This window comes from Mixophyes fleayi, chromosome 1, assembly GCF_038048845.1.
Source record: "Mixophyes fleayi isolate aMixFle1 chromosome 1, aMixFle1.hap1, whole genome shotgun sequence".
Classification (NCBI taxonomy): domain Eukaryota; kingdom Metazoa; phylum Chordata; class Amphibia; order Anura; family Limnodynastidae; genus Mixophyes; species Mixophyes fleayi.
In genome coordinates this window covers 183889608-183907456 of record NC_134402.1, presented here as the reverse complement: position 1 = coordinate 183907456, position 17849 = coordinate 183889608, and positions in this window count along the sequence as shown.

The following is a 17849-nucleotide window of genomic DNA, read 5'->3' as shown; positions in this document are numbered from 1 at the left end:
AGATATCCGGGGAGTCAGTGGTCTGCGTTAGCAAGTTGTACCACTGCTATGTGAGAGGATACTGGAACAGGTGAAACTGTAAACAGGAGTCAGTGGTCTGCCACTAGCAAGTTGTACTACTGAATATATATGTGAGGAGGTGCACGGGGAGAGACTGCAACACAATATATACACGGGCACCTTGACTTTGATCCACAGTAATATGCACAATATAAATGTATAAATGACTGAACAATACTGCCAATATAGAAAGTCTCTTGAAGTAGTCCAGCATAAGATAACACAGTCAATGATGGCAATAGACTCAGCGGATAGCACACTCCAGAGGAGAACCAACACAGTCCAGCAAGGTATGCAATACACAGCACAGTCAATGAGAAGTATGCATACCGTGGTTCAGGAGGCAGTCAGACAGGAGTGCAGAGATACCTGAACGGCAGGAGGCCGGCAGGATGCGAAGTCCCTGGATGGGTGAAGCGGTGGTCTAGTAGGTGCAGCGCACGGGAAGGTAGACCAGCAGGGAACACAGGAAAGCGTGGAGAGCGGATCAGCAGTAGATGGATGAGTAGTGCTGAGGAGTAGCAGCAGCGGGTCTCTGCGGGAACACGGAGGTAGCCAATAGCAACCAGCAGGTGCAGTAACGATGGGACACGGGAGAGCAGAGTTGAACAGGCACTGTTGATCACGGAGAATAGCGGGTAGCAATAGTGGAGGCAGACTCAAGGAAACACGGGAGCGTTGACAAGGACTGAAGACTGAAGCGCACAGAGGCAGCGGATAGGAATCAGCCAAACAGTCACGATGAAACACAGACGGGTTGCAGGTTGAAGACTGTAGTGCACGGAGGCAGCGGATAGGAATCAGCTAGCAGTCACGATGATGAAACACAGACGAGTTGCAGGTTGAAGACTGTAGTGCACGGAGGCAGCGGATAGGAATCAGCTAGCAGTCACGATGATGAAACACAGACGAGTTGCAGGTTGAAGCCTGTAGTGCACGGAGGCAGCGGATAGGAATCAGCTGGCAGTCACAATCATGAACAGGTGAGTGGATGTGGTTGAAGCCTGTAATGCACGGAGGCAGCGGATAGGCATCAGCTAACAGTCCCAATGATACATGGTAGAGTTGAAGTGATTAGAAGACTGTAGTGCACGGAGGCAGCGGATAGGAATCAGCTCACAGTCACGATGATTCAGTAGATGGTAGAAGTGGTATGGGAACCACAGTAGCAGAAGTGGTTTGGAAACCACAGAGGTAGAAGTGGTTTGGAAACCACAGGAATCAGCAGAGCTGAATAAACAAGGAAACACAGGAACACCTTCAGAGACTCATGGGGAATGAGACTCCAAGATCAGGCAATGTGGTGATGACCACAGGTGCTTAATATAGGGAGGTTGCCTGATCTGCCAATTAAGTTAAAGGAACATACACTGGAGGTATAGAAAGGGCTGCGCATGCGCAGTCCCTCAGGATGGAGGACGGCCACGGTTCCTAAATGTCCGGGAAGAAGCACTCACAGTCCGGTGAGTGACAGTACCCCCCCTTTTAAAGGTGGGCACAGAACGCCTGGAACCGGGCTTGTCCGGATTTTTGGAATAAAACTTCTTCAGAAGGGCAGGAGCATTAAGATCTTCAGCTTTGATCCATGAACGCTCCTCAGGACCAAAGCCCTTCCAATGAACGAGGAAACGGAGGACTCCTCGCGAAATTTTTGCATCCAATACCTCAGTAATCTCGAAATCCTCCTCCTGATGAACTTGAACTGGCTGCGGTGCTGAGGAAGGAGTCGAGAAACGGTTGATGATGAGAGGTTTGAGCAAGGACACATGGAAGGCATTGGAGATCCGAAGATTCTTAGGAAGAAGAAGTTTAACACATACTGGATTGATAACTTGAATGATCCTATATGGACCAATAAAACGAGGGGCGAATTTCATAGATGGAACCTTCAAACGAATATTTTTGGTAGATAACCAGACACGATCTCCAATTTTTAGTGGTGGAATAGCCCGCCTCTTCTTATCTGCGAAAGACTTATATTTGTTAGATGTCTTCTTTAAACAGGTTTTGACCTGAGACCAGATATTTTTGAAGGTCTGACAAGCAGTCTCCACAGCAGGAACTTGGGTGGGCGGGAGGGCAGGAAATTCCGGAAAAGACGGATGGTGACCGTAGACCACAAAGAATGGAGTTTGGGATGATGACTCATGGTACATGTTGTTATGGGCGAATTCAGCCCAAGGGAGCAATTCTACCCAGTTGTCTTGGTTGGCTGAAGAGAACATCCTAATAAAAGTCTCAAGATCTTGATTGACTCGTTCCGTTTGTCCGTTAGATTGCGGATGGTAAGACGATGAGAGTGCTAATCGTATGCCCAAGGTTTTACAAAGGGCCCGCCAGAATCTGGAAACGAATTGTACTCCTCTATCTGACACAATCTCAGACGGACATCCATGGATGCGGAAGATTTCTTTAATGAAATGTTCAGCCAGAGTAGACGAGGAAGGTAAACCGGACAGAGGGACGAAATGAGCCATCTTCGAAAATCTGTCTACCACTACCCAAATAGTATTGTGATTCTTACTTGGTGGCAAATCAGTAACGAAATCCATACTAATATGGGTCCAAGGCTTGGACGGAATGGGTAGTGGTCGCAGCAACCCTGCTGGAGTTCTGCGGGAGGATTTGAACTGAGAACATAAATCACAGGAAGCAATAAACTCTTTGACGTCTCTCCTCATTGAAGGCCACCAGTAACTACGAGAGAGAATCTCAAAGGTCTTATGTTCACCGGCGTGTCCAGAAAAACGAGAGGCATGGAACCACGAAAGGATTTTCCTCCTCAGAGTAGGAGGCACGAGGGTCTTCCCAAATGGTAGCATTTTGGTGGATGAAGCAGCCAGAGAAATACATTTGGGGTCTAGAATAGCATGGTTGGGAACCTCTTCTACATCAGAGGACGTCACAAAAGCTCGAGATAGAGCGTCAGCTTTCTTGTTCTTAGCAGCTGGTTTGAAGGTTATAATTAATTCAAAACGGGAAAAGAAAAGAGACCATCTTGCTTGACGAGGGTTCAAGCATTGAGCAGATTGCAAATATGACAAGTTCTTATGATCCGTGAAGATCGTCACCGGATGGCGAGCTCCTTCCAACAAGTATCTCCATTCCTCTAATGCAGCTTTGATGGCCAGCAACTCCTTGTCCCCGATAGTATAGTTTTTCTCTGCGGGCAGAAGACCCCGAGAGTAGAAGGCACAAGGATGTAATTTTTGTTGCTCCGAGCGTTGGGAGAGAATAGCTCCTAAGCCCACATTAGAGGCATCTACTTCTAGGAAGAAGGGGAGTGTCACATCAGGTTGTCGCAGAATGGGAGCAGACGAGAAGGACTCTTTGAGGATTTGAAAGGCTTGGAGAGCCTCAGATGACCATTGCTTAGTATTAGCCCCTTTCCGAGTTAAGGCCACAATGGGAGATGCAATGGATGAGAAGTCTTGAATGAAGCGTCTATAGTAATTGGCAAAACCTAAAAAACGCTGGATGGCACGAAGAGTAGTTGGCTGAGGCCAATGTAGTACAGCATTTACTTTGTCTGGATCCATCTTCAGGCCAACTCCGGAAACTATATACCCCAAGAATGGAATCTGGGGTAACTCGAATGAACATTTTTCCAATTTACAGAACAATGAGTTTTTCCGTAGTCTGGAGAGGACCTCTGCCACATGTTGGTGATGAGAAGGCAGGTCCTGTGAGAAGATCAATATGTCGTCCAGGTAGACAACGACACATACATATAATAAGTCCCGAAAGATCTCATTGATGAAACCCTGGAAAACCGCGGGGGCATTACACAGCCCGAAGGGCATTACTAAATATTCGTAATGCCCATCTCTGGTGTTAAACGCGGTCTTCCATTCGTCACCGGAACGGATTCTAATTAAATTGTAGGCACCACGAAGATCCAACTTAGTAAATATCCGAGCTCCCTTGATGCGATCAAATAGCTCAGTGATCAGCGGAAAGGGATACCGATTCTTGATAGTAATGGCGTTGAGTCCACGAAAATCTATACAAGGGCGTAATGATCCATCCTTCTTTTTGACGAAGAAGAACCCAGCTCCAGCGGGAGAGGTGGAAGGTCGAATGAACCCACGCTGGAGATTCTCCTGTATGTACTCAGATGTGGCTTGAGTTTCAGGTAACGAGAGAGGATAGACCCGACCCCTGGGAGGAGTCTTGCCAGGTAGAAGGTCGATCGGACAATCCCAAGAACGATGAGGAGGAAGACGTTCAGACTGAGCTTTATCAAACACATCGGCAAATGAAGCATACTGAGGAGGGAGTCCCGGGGAGGAAGATGAGATGGAAGATTGCTGTACTTTAAGAGGAATAACTTGAGAGAGACAACGATGGTGACATTCAGGCCCCCAAGACGTAACTTGAGGGGTGCGCCAGTCAATCTGGGGAGAGTGACATTGAAGCCATGGAAGGCCTAAGACAATCGGACTTGTCGTAACAGGAAGAATTAAAAACGAAATTTCTTCATGGTGTAGTACACCAATCTGAAGGGTTACTGGAGACGTACTCTGGGTGATGAGACCATTGATGAGACGTGATCCATCTATAGCCGTCACAGTAATGGGTGTTTTTAAAGTGATCACTGGTAGGGACCATTGATTCACTAGTGATTTAGAAATGAAATTTCCTGCTGCTCCGGAATCAATCAATGCCTGTGACTCAAAGGATTTAGTAGCAAAGGAAATCGTAACATCGAAAGCGCAGACTTTAGATTTCATAGACAATGGAGAGGACTCCAGGGACCCTAACTTCACCTCTCCAGAACTAGTTAGGGCCTGGCATTTCCCGATTTCTTAGGGCAAGAACTGAGCATATGTGTGGAATCAGCACAATAGATACAGAGTCTATTCTTTACTCTTCGTTTCCTCTCTTCTAAAGATAATTTGGAACGTCCTATCTCCATGGGAATCACAGAAGGTGAAACTGGACGAAATTGAGGGTTTAAACGAAGAGGTGCTTTAGCAGAAGTTGTTTTCTCAGATTCTCTTTCACGAAATCTCATGTCTACACGATGGCAAAGAGAGATCAAATCTTCTAGTGACGAAGGAAGCTCTTGGGTAGTCAGTGCATCTTTAATTTTATCGGAGAGCCCCTGCCAGAAGGCGGCAACTAATGCTTCAGTGTTCCACTGAAGTTCAGAGGCTAAGATCCTAAATTGAATGACATACTGTCCTACTGTATGGGAGCCTTGTCGCAAACGAAGAATGCTGGAAGCAGCGGAGGTCACACGACCTGGTTCATCGAACACACTTCGGAACGTGGAAATGAATTTGGCACTATCTTGTAGAATTGGATCGTTTCTCTCCCACAGAGGGGAGGCCCAAGCCAGGGCTTGTCCAGAAAACAATGAGATAAGATAGGCCACTCTGGAACGATGGGTAGAAAAATTTTGAGGTTGGAGTTCAAAATGGACTGAACATTGGTTAAGGAAACCTCTACAAGTTTTGGGGTCCCCGTCATATTTTGACGGAGTAGGCAGGTGAAGCGTAGGAGCTGTAGACACCTGGGATGGCACTGGGGAAACGGAGGAAAGCACAGGAGCTTCAATACTAGCTGTAACAGTCTGTCCAGATGTTCCTTGGGAGGTTAACGATTGGTAACATTGAAGTAACAGCTGTTGGCGAGCATCCTGTTGCTCCACACGACTGACCAGATGCTGCAGCATCTCTTTAGCAGTAGGTTCCGTATCTGGGTCTGTCATGGCCTGATCTTACTGTCACGGGCACTAGGAGTCTTTACCCAGGGATCACCAGGTGATAGGCTTACCAGAGCAGTATAGGTGGTAATATGGTACTCTGGTAGCAGGGTGATCACGGAACAGGAAATAGCAGATGATGAGATGCTCAGGAAAGTCTATGACTAGCAGCACTGGCAATATGGAGGTAGTAATACACGAGGAACTGTATGGACAAAGGACACGTGAAGGTAGTCAGTGGTCTGCGGTAGCAAGTTGTACCACTGCTATAGTGAGGAGGAATGTCCAACAGAAACGAGGAGGTGATGAGAGTCAGCGGTCTGCGGATAGCAAGTTGTACCGCTGTCTGAGTGAAGGAATGGAATCCAAGTGGAGATATCCGGGGAGTCAGTGGTCTGCGTTAGCAAGTTGTACCACTGCTATGTGAGAGGATACTGGAACAGGTGAAACTGTAAACAGGAGTCAGTGGTCTGCCACTAGCAAGTTGTACTACTGAATATATATGTGAGGAGGTGCACGGGGAGAGACTGCAACACAATATATACACGGGCACCTTGACTTTGATCCACAGTAATATGCACAATATAAATGTATAAATGACTGAACAATACTGCCAATATAGAAAGTCTCTTGAAGTAGTCCAGCATAAGATAACACAGTCAATGATGGCAATAGACTCAGCGGATAGCACACTCCAGAGGAGAACCAACACAGTCCAGCAAGGTATGCAATACACAGCACAGTCAATGAGAAGTATGCATACCGTGGTTCAGGAGGCAGTCAGACAGGAGTGCAGAGATACCTGAACGGCAGGAGGCCGGCAGGATGCGAAGTCCCTGGATGGGTGAAGCGGTGGTCTAGTAGGTGCAGCGCACGGGAAGGTAGACCAGCAGGGAACACAGGAAAGCGTGGAGAGCGGATCAGCAGTAGATGGATGAGTAGTGCTGAGGAGTAGCAGCAGCGGGTCTCTGCGGGAACACGGAGGTAGCCAATAGCAACCAGCAGGTGCAGTAACGATGGGACACGGGAGAGCAGAGTTGAACAGGCACTGTTGATCACGGAGAATAGCGGGTAGCAATAGTGGAGGCAGACTCAAGGAAACACGGGAGCGTTGACAAGGACTGAAGACTGAAGCGCACAGAGGCAGCGGATAGGAATCAGCCAAACAGTCACGATGAAACACAGACGGGTTGCAGGTTGAAGACTGTAGTGCACGGAGGCAGCGGATAGGAATCAGCTAGCAGTCACGATGATGAAACACAGACGAGTTGCAGGTTGAAGACTGTAGTGCACGGAGGCAGCGGATAGGAATCAGCTAGCAGTCACGGTGATGAAACACAGACGAGTTGCAGGTTGAAGCCTGTAGTGCACGGAGGCAGCGGATAGGAATCAGCTGGCAGTCACAATCATGAACAGGTGAGTGGATGTGGTTGAAGCCTGTAATGCACGGAGGCAGCGGATAGGCATCAGCTAACAGTCCCAATGATACATGGTAGAGTTGAAGTGATTAGAAGACTGTAGTGCACGGAGGCAGCGGATAGGAATCAGCTCACAGTCACGATGATTCAGTAGATGGTAGAAGTGGTATGGGAACCACAGTAGCAGAAGTGGTTTGGAAACCACAGAGGTAGAAGTGGTTTGGAAACCACAGGAATCAGCAGAGCTGAATAAACAAGGAAACACAGGAACACCTTCAGAGACTCATGGGGAATGAGACTCCAAGATCAGGCAATGTGGTGATGACCACAGGTGCTTAATATAGGGAGGTTGCCTGATCTGCCAATTAAGTTAAAGGAACATACACTGGAGGTATAGAAAGGGCTGCGCATGCGCAGTCCCTCAGGATGGAGGACGGCCACGGTTCCTAAATGTCCGGGAAGAAGCACTCACAGTCCGGTGAGTGACATCTCCCTTGGGAATGTTGTTTATAACAGGTGGGAAGTGAGAGCTTTCGCTATGTAATATACTGTTGGTTGCTGTTTTCTTGCGGAATAAGTCGGTAGCAATTCTGCCATCTGGCATTTTCCTGATCGTCAGATCTAAGAAATTGACATGTTTCTGGTGCATTTCATATGTTAAACGTAAGTTGTTAGGGTTGTTATTGAGAGTTTCTACGAACTCTACAAACATTTCTTGCTTACCGTTCCACATAATAAGGATGTCGTCAATATAGCGCATCCAAACGGTTATATTATCAGTATATCTATTAAGTTGATCACAAAAGACGGTCTCCCTCTACCATCTGCCCAAGTAGAGATTGGCAAAAGTGGGGGCACAAGCCGCCCCCATTGCTGTCCCTTGTACCTGGAGGTAAAATCTATTATCAAAGACGAAGAAATTTCTCTTCAGTATGAATTCAAGAAGTTCAATCAAGAAGAGACTAAATGTAGGGTTGTCATTGGCCTGTAGGAAAAACTTGACAGCATCAATACCCACTTTGTGTTGGATACTGGTATACAGTGACTCTACATCCATTGTGATGAGCCAAACATCTTGTTCCAAAATGACATCATCTAGAAGTTTGAGAATGTCTGTAGTGTCCCTTACATAAGAAGGTAAGGAAGTGACATAGTCACGCAAATGTAAATCGATAAAAATGCTTGCTTGTTCGGTCAAGCCTCCTATACCTGAAAGGATAGGTCTTCCGGGTGGTTTCATAGCATTTTTATTAATTTTAGGCAGTAGGTATATTGTTGGTATTTTGGGATTATCAATGCTTAAGAATTCAAATTCTGATTTCAAGATTGTTCCACTATCTAAAGCTCTTTTGATCATTCGATCATATATAGATTTGAAATCGTTTAAAGGATTAGAAAAAAGTAATTTATAGCATTGTTTATCTCCTAGTTGTTTCTGCATTTCTTCCTTATACATGGTGATAGGCCAGATCACTACATTTCCACCCTTATCAGATGGTTTAATGACCACATCTTGCCAAGATTGAATTTCTTGAATGGCTCGTCTTTCATCTCTTTTTAAATTATCCCATTTTCTATTTTTGTTCTTCATGGATTTGAGTTTTAGGGTATCTAGATCACGTGATACCATATTCTCAAAAACTTTTATTTGTGGACTGATATTATCATGGGGGCAGAAAGTGGATCTTTTTTTACACGTAGGTCTAAGGATTGGGTTGGGTATAGTTACCCTATCAGTTTGTTCCTCTAAGAGATGTTCTAAAATAGATAGAGCTGTGTTGTCTTCCTCCTCCAGATTCACATTCCTTGTTGGTGTTACTGGATTTATGCTAGTATCCGTTCCTTCTGGGATGGATATAGGGATGCTGAGGAGTCTGTCGAAACCTTCTCTGGTATCCGCAAGAGCAGATGTGGTATTTCTTGTGATTTCTTGTAGGTTAGTGGGCTCATTGTTATTAAAGAATTTGTTCAGGCGTAATTTCCTTGTGAAAAGGTGATGGTCTTTTTCCCATCTAAAACGGTCAAAATTATTCACTGGTGAGAACGTCAAACCATAGCTCAGTAATCTTGTGTGGGAATCGTTTAAAATTCTGTCTGATAAGTTGATTATCTGTAAGGAATCATTTATTTGCCCCTGTATTTTCTGTTGTATTGATATTTGCCCCTCCAGGGAACTCGTGAGCGGTCGCGTAGATTTCTTGTGTCCCCTCCTAAAGCGTTTGTTCCACCGGTGTCCTCCCCTAGGGATCTTTGAGTTTCCCCTAAAAAAGTATTTTTGTTGGTGTTACTCCTAGTTCTAGAAAGAGTTCTACTCCTGTCGAAAGGATTGTCATTATCATTGTCTGAGGATTCTAATTCCGACGATTCAGGACTGGTAGATGTATTTCGTCCTGTTTTTATGGTGGGATGGTGTTTCCATTTAAAGATGCGGCCATTCGCATAATCTCTTTGATCGCGATTGAATTTGGATTTTTTCTTTTCAATAAGATTGTCCTTAAGTCGATCTAAATCCTGTTTGTATCTTTCGTATGTCTTCTGAAATGAGTCTGTTGTTTCATATTCTTTCAATTTGAGACTAAGTTGTTCAATGTCTCGTGAGTTTGACTCTAATAAAAGATTGTCATGCTTTAGAATAATTAGCATCAGTTCCTTGGAACATTTAAGGAGAGCCATTTCCCATTCTGACTTTAATTCCTTAGTGGCTAACTCGTATGTTAGAAATATCTTAGGTCTCAGGCCTCGTGGAGTAATCATTTGTTTTATATAATTTTCAGTAGTGGTTATGTTCCACCATATTTTACTTTGTTTGTGCATTAATGTTTTTAATTGATTTAGATCTTCCAACCAGGGATCATTATTAGGACTGGTATTGGATATATCTTGATCAGGGAAGATGGATCCAAGTTTGTCTTTCCACTTATCACACCTCTTACTGAGATCTGCTCTGAGGTTAAACATTGCCATTATTAAGTTCTATAAAGAGGGGGTGAATTGCTCGTAGTTTTAAGAGCAAAAATTGGAAGGACACTTAAGGGAAATAGGTCACCTGTTAGGGAGGGGTATATCAACAGATAAGGCAATAGATTAGATACTGGTTTGGTCGATAGCTGTTTGTTATCTTTAAGTGATCAATATTGGCAGATAGAAAATACAATGCCGGTGTTGTGTGAAAGTTGATTGCCCAGAGTATTACAGTATACCCATATATAGATTTCTTGTATAATCATACAGGTGGTATATCAAATAATTGTTAGTCTAAGGCTAATTGTAACAAAATGAATTTTCATTTACTATGAAAGTTATTATCATATCCGTGCAGGAGCTAGAGTCTGAGTATAGACACTCAGTAGAACATGTAATATCATGGAGAGAAATGGGGAAAGGGTAATGGGAAAACCGCTCCGCACAAGATAGTACCCTACCTCACTAATAGATATACTATTGTGTGGGGGGGTGCTAAGGTCATGTATATGAACATACAATACAATCCAAAGGAGGAAAAAAAGAATAATGACCTAAACAAGCACTCCAGGTACATATGAGTAGTGAATTAATACATATTATTTTTATTGGTATGCATTAAAAATGGTACGTATAGATATACCACACAGATAAAAAAGTGAAATATAAAAAAGATTGTAGTGTTGAAAAGTATAGAATTTAAAAATAAGTTGACCCTGTGGTGGAGCCGATCAGAGTTTATAATATTTCCAAAAGGAAAATCACTGATATAAGATCTCTTGTGGGAATATACAACACAAATTAGTCCATAAGTATCAAGATAGAGTGGCAGAGGTTAAACATATTCTGCCTAGTAACAGTCTGTCTGACAGTTAGTTGATTAAATATTGATTTTTCAATTTATTAAATAATGTACTAATCGTGGCTTCTTTATCCAGTTTATTTGAAGTATCACGGGTGTTTATTAAGGAATCACCACAAAATGTAGACCCCCTAAGGTAACTCTTCCTCCCGAATCCAAAAATACAAACCAAATTACTTTATCTGCCTCATGTTTTGCGTTATGGCAAAAACGCACGCTTTTCAAATAGAATTAAAAACGCTAGATTCAATTGACATTAGGGATCCCATTTTTTGGGGTGTTTAAAAAAGGTATAAATTAGTACCACAAAAAAATCAGCAGGGTACTCTGTTTCTTAGTGGAGAAAAAGAATAATGAAGTTGATGTTCGATTACTGTTGTACCGCATACATAATTTACACATTGTTTAAAAACCATACCAAAAAAGTGAACTAAACTGAGGCAATGTGATAAAACTCCCATACAGGAAATGAAACAATCAGAAACTGATGGGAAGGGGATTCCCTTTAGAGAGACCAAAACTGAAACTTTCCAGAGAAAGAGAGAGGGAGACATATTTAGAGTCAATCATGGCAACTGCTCATTTGGTAGTCTTTTAAATACGGACTGCCATATTACTATCTACTCAAAAACCATTAGATTACAAAGCTGGGGCCACTTTACATATGAAGAAAAAGAACTTGTGATTCTAAGAATTGAAGTTTCAAATGCAGTAACCAATGATCCTAAAACCTCAGTCTACTACCATCATGAAAAGCTTCTGCTGCTAAGATATGAAGAATTTCAGAAAACATGCTGTAATTCTTTCTTGTCTCACAAAAAGGAGCCAGAAAAAGATTAAAAGTTGTGTCACTGAAGTGGGCCAAAGAACATGGTGACTGTCAGCTTGTTGTATATTTTAGGCAAGATGATTGTAACACTTCAAACTGTGTGAGCCTGTGCGTTATTAGCGATACCCAGGACCATGTAGCTATAACTGTGCATGCCTTCATTACGGTAGTTATGAAACATTTAGCGAAACTATTGTCAAAATTGGAGTATGTTCACTACTTTAGTGATGGTGCTAGTGCACAATACAAGAACTGCTAAAACTTTTTTAACTTATGCTTCCATAAGTAAGACTTTAACATTCAAGCAGAATGAATTTTTTTTCCACATCTCATGGTAAGAGTCCATGTGATGGCATTGAAGGGACAGTTAAATGTCTAGTCACACGCACCAGTCTTCAAGCAGTGGAAACCCATCACATCTTGACACCCTTGGACCTGGGCAAACGAAAATGTATATGGTATAAAGTTTTTTTACGTGTCACAAAATTAAATACAAGACTGCAAAACCAAGGCTGCTTAGCCGTCTAGAAACAGCAAACACTGTGGCAGGAAAACGTTCTCATCAAAGATTTAGGCCTATTAGTAAAGATGAGCTACACATATATCGATTGTCATCAGACGACATAAAGACAGGACGAACCAAAGTTAGTGTCACTATGACCACAGCCACAAAAAATGTGGACAAAAGTGATCTGCAACCTGGAACATACATAGCAGCAGTGTATGATAACATCTGGGTCATTGGGTATATCATTCAATGTAATGAAGAGAAACAAGATGTGCTGGTACACTTCATAAAACGAAACCAATCAACAAATGTGCTATCCTGGCCTTCAAGAGATAAGTGTTTTGTTCCTTTTATTCACGTCCTCTGTGTAATGAAAGTGTCTACTATCCATGGAAGTACTGGAAGGCAGTATACACATTCTGCTGACTCTTTAAGGACAATTACAGACCGTTACAACCAGTTCCAAACAAGGTAAAAATAATGAGATTGTTGACTCAACTTCAGTTAAGGACTTAAGATATGTTAAAGGTTTTACATTTCATGATTTCTTGTGTTAAATATGTATGCGGTACAACAGTAATCGAACATCAACTTCATTCATTTTTTTTCTCCACTGTGAAACAGAGTACCCTGCTGCTTTTTTCGTGGTAGTAATGTATACCTTTTTTAAACACCCCCAAAAAATGGGATCCCTAATGTCAATTGAACCTAGCGTTTTTAATTCTATTCAAAAACCGTGCGTTTTTACCGTAACGCAAAACATGAGGCAGATAAAGTAATTTGGGGCCTGATTCATTAAGGATCTTAAATTAAGAAGTATCTTATTTAAGTCTCCTGGACAAAACCATGTTACAATGCAAGGGGTGAAAACTAGTTTTCTGTTTTGCACATAAGTTAAATACTGACTGGTTAAACGTGGTTACTCCATCCTTCCTGTTCCATCATTAATATCTGTTCCATCATTATTTTATTGGTGCATCATCCATTCCAACTGTAGTGGTACCCAGAGTGGTACTCGCAAGTCAGTCTATTACATTTGCTCACATGCTAATGTTTCAACCTTTCTGTGTTAAGTTAGCACTACTTGAGAATAAGTCCTGGGGACAACCAAGTACTGGAGAACATATCAAGTTCCATGGGAAAGGGGGTTGCTATAGGTGAAGCTCTCATCAACACTAGTTCTGGTAACTTAACTCAAGGAAAGTGATTTGTGACATTATAACAAGCCACAAAATGTTTGGGAGGTAGTCCCATGGATTGAAGTCCCGTGTCTCTGTACAAGTTCTCTATAATCAGAAGCAAGCTCTCTCACAAATTGTACAGGATATTTCTAATTGACTGTTAATGTAGTGAAACAGGTGGGTCATCGGCAAAATTGTGGAACAATGCGTGGGTTTATGTGGAGAATATGTGCCAAGTGGCGGGAGATCATCAAGAATGTATGACAATAGGTGGGTGATCATCAAGAATGTGGGACAATGGGCAAATGGGTAATCATCAAGAATGTGGGACAAGTGGTGGGTGGGTGATCTTCAAAAATGTGGAACAAGGGGTGGGTAGTTGATCAATAAGAATGTGGAACATAGGGTTTTGGTGGGTTATCATCAAAAATGTTGGACAAAGAAATGGGTAGTTAATTGTCAAGAATGTGGGACAAGTGTGTTGTGGTTGGTTGATTGCCAAGGATGTACAAAAAGGGGTGCGTGTTCATCAAGAATGTTGGACAAGGTGTGGGTTAAGGATTGGCAAGCATGTTGGACATGTGTTAGGAAGAGCATTTAACTTGTCGCTGAGCAGTTAGGAGTTTATTGCCTTATTGGTGCCGTTAACGAACATTTAGGTTTTTTACCTGTGTATTTGTTAGGATCTGCCTTGTATCTCTGTGTGCATATTACCCTGTGTTATGATCTGCCTTGTATCTCTGTGTGCATATTACCCTGCAGTACCTGTGATCCTCCAGAGGTGCTGCTGTGTGGCCTTTCCCACTATCAGGGGTTAACTAGCACAGCTAGCTAATCATCCACACCTGACTGTGTCCTATATATGCCTGACTACTCCACAATCCTTTGCTGGTCATTGAAGTTCCTATGCCTGCTTATGTTTCTTTGTTCCTGGATTACCTGCATGTTTCTGGCTATTACTGTGAACTGGCTTCAGTTAAGTTATTTCCTGTGTTTCATTATTGTTTACCTGTTGTTTGGCAATATCTGGAAGTCCATCGTTTCATCAGCCTGAACTGGTTACTGTTTATTTGCTTTCCCTGGACTATGCTTTTTCTGCAATAAACAGTTTAAACGTTTATATCACGTGTCTGGCTCCATGGCTGTAATTAAGGAATTGGTTTTGAACAGCACCATAACAGTATTAGGATAATCTAATCTGTTATTTCACCTGGAGTCTGACCCTCCTCTGTTTACCATTGGTTCCTGATTCCTTAACTAGCTACCTGTGTCAGACAAACCTTGCCGGTTATAGTGTTTACACACTAGCATTTTTGTGCTCCTGTTCAATACGGTTCTGAATCCTGCCTGCTATCTGACTCTTGCTTGTCACCCAGACTATCCTCCTTGCTGCCTGGACTGACCTTTCGTCTATGACCCCCATTATAATATTTGCTGGTTCACCAATGACTTGCCTATTGTATGTATATGTCTGTTCTGCACCACATTATTCTGCACAGCTTGTGTATAGACTTTTGTTCTGCCTGATCATTGCTTTACTCACAATTAGGGATGTGCACCGGCGACTTTTGAGGTCTCGTGTTTTGTGTTTTGGATCCGGATTTTCGTTATTTTTGGGGTTCGGATTTGTCTCGCAAAACACTTGACGAAAGGTCTCGGTTCGGATTTAAGGTTTTGGATTCGGATTTTTTTTGAAAAAAACATAAAAAGTTTAAAAATCAAGTTTTTGGGCTTATTTTCACTCCTAGGCTATTATTAACCTCAATAACATTCAATAACAAGCATTTCCACTAATTTACAGTGTATTCTGAACACCTCACAATATAGTTATTAGTCCAAAACGTTGCAACAAGGTATCTTTCTGGACTGCATAGAGGAGTGGGTCACCACAATATATATTAAAAACCCTGAACTTTTATGAATCGCACCAATAAATGTACCTGGACTGCGTAGAGGAGTGGGTCACCACAATATATATTAAAAACCCTGAACTTTTATGAATCGCACCAATAAATGTACCTAGACTGCGTAGAGGAGTGGGTCACCACAATATATATTAAAAACCCTGAACTTTTATGAATCGCACCCATAAATGTACCTGGACTGCGTAGAGGAGTGGGTCACCACAATATATATAATAAGAAAACCATCAACTTGTTTGATTCGCACCAATAAATGTACCTGGACTGCGTAGAGGAGTGGGTCACCACAATATATATTAAAAACCCTGAACTTTTATGAATAGCACCAATAAATGTACCTGGACTGCGTAGAGGAGTGGGTCACCACAATATATATTAAAAACCCTGAACTTTTATGAATCGCACCAATAAATGTACCTGGACTGCGTAGAGGAGTGGGTCACCACAATATATATTAAAAACCCTGAACTTTTATGAATCGCACCAATAAATGTACCTGGACTGCCTAGAGTAGTGGGTCACCACAATATATATTAAAAACCCTGAACTTTTATGAATCGCACCAATAAATGTACCTGGACTGCGTAGAGGAGTGGGTCACCACAATATATATAATAAGAAAACCATCAACTTGTTTGATTCGCACCAATAAATGTACCTGGACTGCGTAGAGGAGTGGGTCACCACAATATATATAATAAGAAAACCATCAACTTGTTTGATTCGCACCAATAAATGTACCTGGACTGCGTAGAGGAGTGGGTCACCACAATATATTAAAAACCCTGAACTTTTATGAATCGCACCAATAAATGTACCTGGACTGCGTAGAGGAGTGGGTCACCACAATATATTAAAAACCCTGAACTTTTATGAATCGCACCAATAAATGTACCTGGACTGCGTAGAGGAGTGGGTCACCACAATATATTAAAAACCCTGAACTTTTATGAATCGCACCAATAAATGTACCTGGACTGCGTAGAGGAGTGGGTCACCACAATATATATAATAAGAAAACCATCAACTTGTTTGATTCGCACCAATAAATGTACCTGGACTGCGTAGAGGAGTGGGTCACCACAATATATTAAAAACCCTGAACTTTTATGAATCGCACCAATAAATGTACCTGGACTGCGTAGAGGAGTGGGTCACCACAATATATATTAAAAACCCTGAACTTTTATGAATCGCACCAATAAATGTACCTGGACTGCGTAGAGGAGTGGGTCACCACAATATATATTAAAAACCCTGAACTTTTATGAATCGCACCAATAAATGTACCTGGACTGCGTAGAGGAGTGGGTCACCACAATATATATTAAAAACCCTGAACTTTTATGAATCGCACCAATAAATGTACCTGGACTGCCTAGAGGAGTGGGTCACCACAATATATATAATAAGAAAACCATTAACTTGTTTGATTCGCACCAATAAATGTACCTGGACTGCGTAGAGGAGTGGGTCACCACAATATATTAAAAACCCTGAACTTTTATGAATCGCACCAATAAATGTACCTGGACTGCCTAGAGGAGTGGGCACTGGGCACCACAATAAAATATATAAAAAACCTTCAACAGGTCTGCATTACACTACACATACGGCTGCTCCTCCATCCTCTCCATCATATACATGTTGGAGTTTTAGCGTGTGACAACCTCTTGTTTTTGATAATGTCAGTGCATTTTGAATATTTTTCAATTTGCCCCACACCACTGAATGTACTTTATCTATGATACGCATCTATCTATCTTGACTGCGTAGTGTGGTGGCCCCGGTACACAATTTGGTACCGAGGCCACAATATAATTAAAAAACCCTCCACGTGTCAGAATTCCACCAAACAAGTATCTGGACTGCGTAGTGGGGTGGCCCCGGTACCCAATTTGATACCGGGGCCACAATAAAATAAATACACCCTCCACGTGTCAGAATTCCACCAAACAAGTATCTGGACTGCGTAGTGGGGTGGCCCCGGTACCCAATTTGATACCGGGGCCACAATACCTCCTCCAAACATGGTACAGACAATTCGTCATTGAGATCCCATCAAGTATGTTAAAGACAGACAGGGTCCAAGTGTTATTGGTTGACTTTGTAAACCAAAAAACTGTCCCTGTTGCACATAGTCGTGCAATGAAGACTGACTTTTTCATTTAAAGGCACCATCTTTCAAGTGTAGTGTTTGTAAGTCTAAGTCATATTATACTTTTGGTAAAATTGGTTTATTTTGTTCCTCTTTATGGTAACTACTAATAGAATTAAAGTATTAAATAGAAGCGGCAGTTCCTCTTTATGGTAATTAGTAATAGAATTAAAGTATTAAATAGAATTAAAGTATGAAATAGAATTAAAGTATTAAATAGAATTAAAGTATGAAATAGAA